Below are 10,269 nucleotides of genomic sequence, written 5' to 3'. Positions count from 1 at the left end.
CTAACTGCGAGGCGGACGTGCTACCCAGTGCGTCACCGAGCCGCCATGTTTTCAGTACCATTATTCAAAATTTACTCAACGAGGTCTGCGTTCCACATCTAGCCCTGATCTATGTCTTGATCTCTCAAACGTTATTACTTGTGTCATGATTGTTCAAAAATGTGACTTAGAATATGGTGCTGTGAATTTCCAATCTCCCTGATCAAATTGGATCCTGCTTCTTAGCTCTTCTTTTTCATGCTCCTGTTAGCCTGCAATTGTCCAAATCAATAATGTTGTTTTCTTTTAACTGTCTTTCTTTTGAACGTCTAAATCTCTCGTGTTGCTAACCTATCTACACCAGGAAACCATTTAAAGGGTCTTAAAGAAAGGACCAACAGATTATTCCCAATATCTCCTCATTATTTATGAGTTAGCCCCTCTTTCCTCACTCGGGTGCATATCTCGTCAGTTGTTAATGGAAACCAGATGTGTCTCATGCCAATGAGATCATGGACCAAGGCCCAAACAATCCCGCACGAACCTGACCCGAAACATGACCCAGTCACACTTAGGCTTACTAGTGAGATATACATTGCATGATACCAGAATAAAAATTTACCACAGTATGACACCTCTCTCTCTCGTTAATTATCAATCCAAAAGCTACGTTTCTCTTTTTAGCATTTAACTTACCGTATTTTCCGCCCTATAAGGCGCACCTAAAAACCTAAAATTTTCTAAAAAACCAACAGTGCGCCTTATAGTCCGGTGCGCCTTATATATGGACCAAATTCCTAAATTTAAACTGGCCCAAAGCATTGTGTCATGAAATCAATCATAAGTGGCCCGCTGAAGACTATGAATCATGACTCAAAAAGACTATGGATCATTATTTTATGATTATAAAGTAATTTGTTCTGTCTGAAGTTGAAATAAAAAAGATAAAATGGAGAATGATTTGATTTGGATTGGATTAAAAATCTGACATGATGGTGCGCCTTATAGTCCGGTGCGCCTTATATAAGGATAAAGTTTTAAAATGGACCATTCATTGAAGGTGCGCCTTATAGTCCGGTGCGCCTTATAGGCCGGAAAATACGGTACTCAAAATCACTCTTTCATCAAAGTCGCTCTACTAATTTTCCATAGTAGTCGCCAACAACTTCAACCATTCAACCTGTATTTTCCTTTCATTCAGGGAATCATTCATCAATGCTCATTTGCATCTCACACACAGTCTCCAAAAAGGAGTCTTTCCATCACATTGGACCCAGTTTAACCAAGCTCACCACACAACATTAATATACCATTTTCAACTCAGGCTTCCTGATAGGACAATCCACCAACCCCCAAAAAAAACCTCAACTCATAAAAACTACTAGCAAATTAATCCTAATTTTTTCTTTGTTTTTCAAATTTGAAGAGTTCAATCTCTCAGATTTAGCTCGCATATTGAAAACCATCAATCAATTATTCCTATTAATTGTAGCATTGCAATGTCTTAAATTCACAATTTTGCTTCTTCCAATTCCTGAAAGTATGTTCTGTCATTTTTTTTTCTTCTTTTCAAATTTCTCATGAGGGCTCAACACTTAACATGCACTAGTGGGGATCAATTTCTGCTCGCAAACAGATTTCTCTCTTTTCCTCTCATTTTTATCTTTCCAAATCGTTTCTGTTCTGCGGTGCAAATTGGATAGACCACAGTCTAGCAAATTTCTTTACACTAAAAGTATGAGGGTCCCGGGTTTCGGCAGCAGAATGTTAGAGTGGTGCTCACTCTAACTTATTTTGCAAGAACCGCATGGGAGACAATTAAGTCATTTTCTGGGCACCTGCAGGCGGAGAGTCCATTCGTCACTGTGCGTACAGCAATGATCGAATGACGTCTGACTCTCGCCTCCCGCAAGAGCATTTTTATTAAGAGAAACAGGGTGGGGGTGTGAGTGGACTCGATCCTGCTTTCCAAGACAAGCACTTACACCAGCTATGAGGTTCGAGCACACTAACTGGTTCTCAAACTTGGCCCAGGTATCTTGCTTGGCCAGTGACAGGTTCGACCTCCCGACGGACCATCCTCTCCAGCACCCCTGAATAGACCTTACCAGGGAGGCTGAGGAATGTGATTCCCCTATGGTTGGAACTCACCCTCCGGTCCCCCTTCTTAAAGAGGGGAACCACCACCCCAGTCTGCCAATCCAGAGGCACCGTCCCCGATGTCCATGCAGTGCTGTAGAGGTGTGTCAGCCATGACAGTCCCACAACATCCAGAGCCTTTAAAAACTCTGGGCGGATCTCATCTACCCCCGGCGCCTTGCATCAAATTACCTCAGTGAGTTCGACCCCAGAGATTGGAGAGTCCACCTCAGAGTCTCCAGGCCCTGCTTCCACAATGGAAGGCGTGTCGTGGAATTGAGGAGGTCTTCGAAGTACTCTCCCCACCGACTCACGACGTCCCGAGTCGAGGTCAGCAGCACGCCATCTCCACTATAAACAGTGTTGACGGTGCACTGCTTCCCACTCCTGAGACGCCGGATGGTGTACCAGAATTTCCTCGAAGCTGTCCGGAAGTCGTTCTCCATGGCCTCGCCAAACTCCTCCCACGCCCGAGTTTTTGCCTCAGCTACCGCCGAAGCCGCGTACCTCTTGGCCATCCGGTACCTGCCAGCTGCCTCCGGAGTCCCGCAGGCCAAAATGGCCCGATAGGACTCCTTCTTCAGCTTGACGGCATGCCTTAACGCCGGTGTCCACCAGTGGGTTCGGGGATTTCCGCCACGACAGGCACCAACCACCTTACGGCCACAGCTCCGGTCGGCTGCCTCAACAATGGAGGCACGGAACATGGTCCACTCGGACTTAATATCCCCCGCCTCCTCCGGAACGTGGGAAAAGCTCTGCCGGAGGTGGGAGTTGAAGCTCTTCCTGATAGGGGATTCTCCCAGACGTTCCCAGCAGACCCTCACAATACGTTTGGGTCTGCCAGGTCGGACCGGCATCTTCCCCCACCGTCGGAGTCAACCCACCACCAGGTGATGATCAGTTGACAGCTCCGCCCCTGTCCAAAATATGCGGCCGCAATTCCGATGACATGACTACAAAGTCGATCATTGAACTGTGGCCTAGGGTGTCCTGTTGCAGACAATCTGTGTCAAGAACAGATGTCCAATAATAGAACACTGCTCGGGTTCAGTTCGGGGGGGCCGTTCCTCCCAATCACGCTCTTCCAGGTCTCACTGTCATTACCCACGTGAGCATTGAAGTCACCCAGTAAAACGATAGAGTCCCGAGACGGAGCGCTCTCCAGCACTTCTTCCAAGGACTCCAAAAAGGGTGGGTACTCTGAGCTGCCGTTTGGTGCATAGACACAAACAACAGTCAGGACCCATCTCCCCACCTGAAGGCGGAGGGTTAAGGTTAGGGTTGTCTCTCGTTGACTGGGGTGAACTCCAATGTTCAGGCGCCCAGCTGGAGGGCAATAAGTATACCCACACCTGCTCAACGCCTCTCCCCGTGAGCAACTCCAGAGTGGAAGAGAGTCCAGGGCCAGCTTGTACCGGAACCCAAATGGGTGTGGAGGCAAGTCCGACTATGTCTTGTCGGAACTTTTCTGCCTCGCACACCAGCTCGGGCTCCTTTTCAGCCAGAGAGGTCACATTCCATGTCCCAAGAGCCAGCTTCTGCAGCCAGGGATCGGTCCGCCAAGGTCCCTGCATTTGGCCGCCGCCCAGCTTACACTGCACCCGACCCCTTTGGCCCCTCCCACAGGTGGTGAGCCCATGGGAAGGGGGAACCATGTTTCCTTTTCGGGCTGTGCCCGGCCGGGCCCCATGGGCGAAGGCCCGGCCACCAGACGCTCGCCTTCGAGCCCCACCTCCAGGCCTGGCTCCAGAGGGGGGCCCCGGTAACCCGCGTCCGGGGGAGGAAAAACGAAATCCAATTATGTTTTTCTTCATAAGGGGCTTGTGAGAGCTGTGCTTTGTCTGGCCCCTCACCTAGGATCCGTTTGCCATGGGTGACCCGACCAGGGGCATGAAGCCCCAGACAACATGGCTCCAGGATCATTGGGGCGCGCAAACCCCTCCACCACGGTAAGGTGAGGACTAACGGAGGGGCCTCGTTTATCAATGCAGTTTAAATTCTGGTGGTTTGCATTTGAATGGACACATGTCAGTCTATTGTAATTTGGCAAAAAATATTGTTTTTGAATAAAACCAATAACCACCGCCCTCAATTGCACACGCACTCCTCTTTACTGTTTACAAGCACAATCACAAGTACAAGTCATCTTCATCCATAAGCACATCAGTCTTTCCTTGTTAAAACACAGCATCCCAACAAAAAAAATGTGTTCCATCAACTTTTAGCTTCTTAATAGACAACGATGGTATTTATTTACATATTGAAACACACGTCCACCTCCTTCAATGTTACACGTGAATGCACATACAGAGAGAAGTTTTATTCATTTTGATCAGGCTACATGAAGCAAAATATAAAGGTGAATGTAATTCTCATTCATGGAATAAATTACTCTTTTTGACCAGCAGGGGGGGGGTGTTCACATGAAGCCTCGAGAAATGAACCTATTTGCAAACCATTTGGTGGGAAAGCCTCGAATCCTAACATCTTACATTGAGATCAGACCCCATCAAGTCATAATTGACTGCTTAATCCTGTAAGAATGAAGCGAACGGATTGAAATGGTTTTGGTTTTGAACTATTGATTTAACCAGTAGAGGGGGTGCACCATTCCTGGAGGTACTGCAATACCTGGTCGATGTCTCCTAGGCTTGCCGTGTGCAGCTGTGAGAGTTGCTGCAGCCATTTGGAGCACAGCCACGGGCTGGGGGGGGGATCTGTCTGTGCTTCCTTACCAGTTAGTTTCTGGAAGTCCACATGGCGTCATTGATGGCAGCAAAGGTCAGCAACTGCTTTGTAAAGTCTTCTTGCTTCATTTTCAACGGTCTCACCCCATAGAGTACAAGGTCTGCATTCAGCGCTTTCCTTGCGGGGAATTGCAGGTCGCCCACAGGTCTACGGCAGCCCTGCACTACCAGAGCAGGTCCCACACTGACTCCTGGGCGCCACAGCCAGATCAGGGGCACGTTGAGAGCGCTGACATGCCCCGAGAGTGCATAACCGACCTGACTGGGGGGACATCACGGGCCACCATCCATGACAGGTCCCGAAGTTTGTTTCGAGAGGGCGGGGTGGTTGACGTTGCGCCAAACTGCAAGGCCGCACACTGGACACACCGCTTCCCGCTCCTGTAGGACAGAGATCATAGATCTGTGATTTGTTAAAATTTCACTATTTTCTTGCTCTATGTAATTTAAAGTTCTTCAAAAACTTCTTGATTAAGGAAAAAGAAGGTGGCAGGTTAAAAGACACAGGAATTCTTTGGTCGATGGTTTTTAGCTTTAGTTTCCGGAGGTATGAGCCCATCCAGAATCGTGTTATTGCTTGGCTTTTCGGTGCATTTGGTGTAAGGGATTGGACAGTACAGCCAAGTGCGTAGCGATAGACTTTATTGCGGTGGGAGTAGCTGGAACTAGCGCTGGATCGGCGATCAGGCTGGGAAGAACAAGCTGTTCTGCGGTTTCTTCGATTCTTCATGGACCGGATCATGGACCGGAGAGCGAAGCAATATCATGCGACAGACGGACACTCGGGTCTGCGCTGGCGGCGTTGATATAGCGCTGTCCCTGAGCCTGTGGCAGGTGGCGGCGATTCGGCTGATAGGGGGGCGTGGTCCTGTCACAGGTGGCGCCGGTACGTGACATTTGGTGTAAGGAGCGCGCTTCGCAGGTGCAGGGCAACATATCTGCTTCCGAGGAAGAGCTTTAAGTCCGGCACTCCTTTTCCTCCTTTTTTTTGTTTTTCTTCATGGTGTCCCTCTTCAGTCTCTCCAACTTGGATTTCCAGATGAAGTAAAAAATGGCTCATTCCAATTTTAAAATCACCTTCATTGTTGGGATGAAAACAGAACTGATTAGTAAAAGCAAGGGTAAAATCACCACTTTTATGGTTACATTTTTCTCTTCTATGGTCAGCTCTCTTAATCCCCCAAACCCAAGAACAGATACTACACTTGATTTGAGCCAAAAGGCAGAGGAGCGATGGAGTATACGAGTGACGGATTCGCTTACATGTCACGAACTGGTAAACTGTAAAGAACTGGGAACAAACTTAACAGGTTACAGTACGGAACAGAGTGCTTCTCTTCTGGGCACTAATAAATCCCCAAACTTGTCTGCTGACTTATTTGTTCACACTTCTTCACCCGCAGCAATGCATGTAGTTCACAAGGCATATATGTGTCCCCTTTCAGCAGTCTCTATCCAAATACACAGTGTAGGTACCTATTAAAAGTGTAGTCCCGATGAACATGAAAGGAAAAGATTGATCATTCACAAAGAACTTTCCATGGTCATCATATCTACCTAACGGCTGCGCCGAAAGAGTTGGGCCAGAAGAATAGAGCGGAACTCATCCAGAAGTGCATGAACACCACCTTGTTGAAAGAATAAAACCAACACAATGCATGAATTCACGACAAATGACATACCAGCAAATCAGTAGGACTTCTGCTGTTGCCTTTGCGAGACCAGTTCAGATATGCGTTATGACAAATTTATAAATCAGGTGTGTTCGGACCTCCGCAGTGGAGGCTCTGCTGAACCCCTGAGACCGACTCACCGTACTCATAGAGTTTGACCGAATCCAGGTTAAGAACCACTGGTTTAGAGGCTGTTATTTCTGCAAAAGGAGGAACTACTAAATATTGATGTCATTTTTCTGATGGGGTTTCCAAATGTATGCACCTGCCTACTTTTGTTTAAATAATGATTGCACACTGTCTGCAAATAATATAAACTTCATTTCACTTCTCAAATACCACTGTGTTGATCACTGCCGTCATCGGCCATGCATGGATTCGGGCCATCTGATTGGTCCCTTTGACCCCCACCCCCGCCCCCCCATACACACACAGGAATTGTTAGGAATCGTTTTGGCTGTCCGTTCAGAGCAAGGAATGAGCCACTAGCCCCACGAGAAGTTGTCATTTTCTGTAAGCTTGTGTGTATGTAAATTTGTCATGGTCCAACGTAAGACTGTTTAGGGTGAATAAAAAATAACTGTAACAAATTTATTCTGCTATTAACCAGATTCAAACTGGGGTTGCAGCCGCCTCTATGCTATATTATGGCCAATATGCAGTTGGGTCTTTTCTCTAGGATCTTCAGCCACGACACCCAGGCAGACCATGAAAGAATGTTGATATTAAAATGTTGGTGGAACTATCCAATAACTACGCAGATCCGATGATCCCTAAGACTTGAGATGAGACAAAATTGGAAAGACTATTTGTTGACAGTGTCTGTGAGTTACTTCAACCCAAAAGTTCACATAATCTACACATAGCTAATGTTGACCACAAAATGGCATGTGAGCTGGCCAGGAGTCCTGGAATCTTCTGATCTGTAGACAGATGCGTTACCCATTGCTCCACGAGCCCCACGGGAATACGTGGCTTGTAAGCTTGTAACACTTTTGCAAAAATGAAAAAAAAAAAAAAAGGGTGACATTATTTGAATATGCTCCCACTAAAGGTAGTGCTCTCTAAACTTGAAAGCAGGCATATGCGAACCGAACCAGCAGATTGCCCCATTTAAGAAGTGTTATACAAACCTCTACAGACGGTTAAAATCCACATAATAGTAATGAGCGTTCTCGCCCGCCCCCTCCCTTTCCTTTCTCCAGCGAAGTAACAATTTGCCCCTTACAGCGCACAGTCCTCGTTAGTATAGTGGACAGTATCTCCGCCTATCACGCGGAAGACTGGGGTTCGATTCCCCGACGGGGAGTTTACTTCTTTGTGCGAAATAGCATTTAAGCAGGTTTTCAATCCATGTGCGTTAACCAGTGTCAGCAGCAGATAAAATTATATAGATGCATTGGTTGGTATCATCGTACATCGTAAGATGGCGCCGCAGATGGCCACCACGGTGACTCGCTCTCTGTTACTTTGTGTTATTTTACATCTTTTTAACCTCACTTTGTATCATACTTCCGGTTTGCCACGTAGCGCGCCGCAGCGTCACTAGAGAGACAATCTACATTCCTACATTTCTATATGCTTTTCTAGTTTTTCCTCGCTTTTTACTCCACTTTTTGGAGTTTACTATTGTTGAAAGTCGCGGACCGTCAATTCCTGCCATTTCAATCGCGTCACTGTTTGGTTCTCAGCGGAGGCTTTGTGGCTGTTTGTCTACCGTCGATCATCGGACACGTAAGTATGGCTGCGGATCAAGAGGTTTGTACGGCTTTTTGCACCAACTGCACCCTTCTCTCAGAGAGGTTGTCCCTGCTAGAGGGACGTGTCCGCCAGCTAGAGCAGAATAGTGTGATAACAGTAGATGTGGCGGACCCAGATGCGGACTGTAGTCAGCCTGCTAGCCCAGTTAGCATTAGCTCCAAACGGCTGGCTAACCGCGATAAGCCAGTTAAGACGCATAGCCGTCCCAAGCCATCTCGGCCTACTGGCTCTCCCACCTTGGTCATAGTTGAGTCCATTACCTGAAAAACATCGCACTTAAAAATCCAGCCCCGGTATTGTGTATCCCTGGCAGAGCACCCGACATAGAAGCTAATCTAAGGGCGCTAACTCGCAATAGGTCTAGTCAACAGCGTAGGTCCAACAACACTAGCCACTCGGATATAGTGATACACGGTGGCTCCAATGATATATTTCAAGCATATATCGACTCTATTGATAATCTTACTGCATCTATATCTTCTATATCTGCAACTTAATGCATCTATATAATTCAATGTGACATTGTTAAATGCCATCGACTCGGTAGCGCCACTACGTCTGAAAACTCGCTGTAGAAAGCCTACTACACGGATCACAGGTGAAACACGGACGCTTAAGCAATTATGTAGAAAGCATGAACGAAAATGGCGTTGAACCAAACTCTAGGTTTTCCATCAGGCATGGCGCGACAGCCTCCTGAAATACAAAGATGCGCTTATTTTAGCAAAAACGAATTATTTCTCGCAAATTATTAATCTCAATAAAAACAATCCTAAATACTTATTTGATACAGTGGCAAAGCTGACGCGGTGCCATCCAACCTCCGATAGCTCCTCCCACTCAGCCGACGGGTTCATGAAATTTTTCGCTTGAAAGATTGAATCCATTAGGGATGAGATCAAGATGACAGTTCCAATCGCTCAGTCGAGACTGGCCATTACCGGCGCTGACTATCAAATTTTAAAAGTGTGTCCCTTGAAAGGCTTACGCAATTGGTTAGTGCGGCTAAACAAACGACATGTTCACTCAACCTGCTTCCAGCCAAACTATTTAAAGAATTATTTCAAATTTTAGGACTGTCAGGTTTATTTCAATGACTGAATAACTATTAAGAGAAGAGCAACAGCAAACAAACCACAAAGGAGACAGAATATTAAGTCTTTTCTCGCGAGGAGAACGATAGAGAGAGGAAACTCAGCTACAATCTCCATCAATTCTGAGTTCTCCCTCCACGTGCACCTCTATTTAATGTTTTGGTTGCCCTGGTTACAGAGGCGTTGCCACACTAAAGGGAGGGGAGATTGTGTCTGTAGCAACGCTGATTAGCTAAGGAATGTAGTGTGGTGTGAATTAGCACTTCATTGTCGGCCCGTGACCCGCGCAGGGTTTGTCCATCTGTTCTTCTCTAGTTGTTTGGCCGAGTCGTCCGCGAGTGAGATCAGATAACTTCAATTGCCGCTTTCCTGTGGAACAATGCAACTAGACCTTTGCTAGACTTTATCTACTTAGTAAATTAACACTCAATAACAATAAGTAACTTGTCTTAAACACTAAAACAAATGTTAAGTAAATGTAAGGTAACTGGTATGCAGTTCCTTAAACAAACATTGAGTAAATATAGGATAACTTGCACGCAACTACTTCAAACTGTGTTTAACACTTAACAAAGAAAAACAGTTCTGATCAACAACAATCTATGAACCAAACCTACAGTTAACTAAAAGGAATGGAGTTTCTTTCAACCAAATTAGAACATTTCGCCTATGCAAATAAGCTCTGCTCATTGGTAGTGAAGGCCTCTTACAGGAACAAAAACACACAGATAACATAAGGACAGGAAGGACACACATATGGCTGACAGGGATCAAAAGACCATCCCTGTCACTAAAGAGAAAGAACCTAGATAAAAGGAAAGCCATAAACTCGTAAATGACAAGGCTTTACTTAAATTATTCCAACACTGACCC

At 46.2% G+C, this 10,269-nt stretch overlaps 1 non-coding gene and 1 pseudogene across 1 annotated transcript; one reads left to right on the top strand and one right to left on the bottom strand.

The window, feature by feature from the left end:
- Positions 1-5,931: 5,931 nt before the first annotated feature.
- LOC133147098 (U2 spliceosomal RNA) lies at positions 5,932-6,103 on the bottom strand (annotated as a pseudogene).
- A 1,675-nt stretch (positions 6,104-7,778) lies between these two features.
- On the top strand, positions 7,779-7,850 carry trnad-auc (transfer RNA aspartic acid (anticodon AUC)). Its single transcript has one exon. It is a non-coding gene; the product is annotated as a tRNA-Asp (tRNA).
- Positions 7,851-10,269: the final 2,419 nt, after the last annotated feature.

Source organism: Syngnathus typhle, unplaced genomic scaffold (genome assembly GCF_033458585.1).
Source record: "Syngnathus typhle isolate RoL2023-S1 ecotype Sweden unplaced genomic scaffold, RoL_Styp_1.0 HiC_scaffold_28, whole genome shotgun sequence".
NCBI lineage: Eukaryota > Metazoa > Chordata > Actinopteri > Syngnathiformes > Syngnathidae > Syngnathus > Syngnathus typhle.
This window is presented reverse-complemented; position numbering and strand designations above follow the sequence as displayed.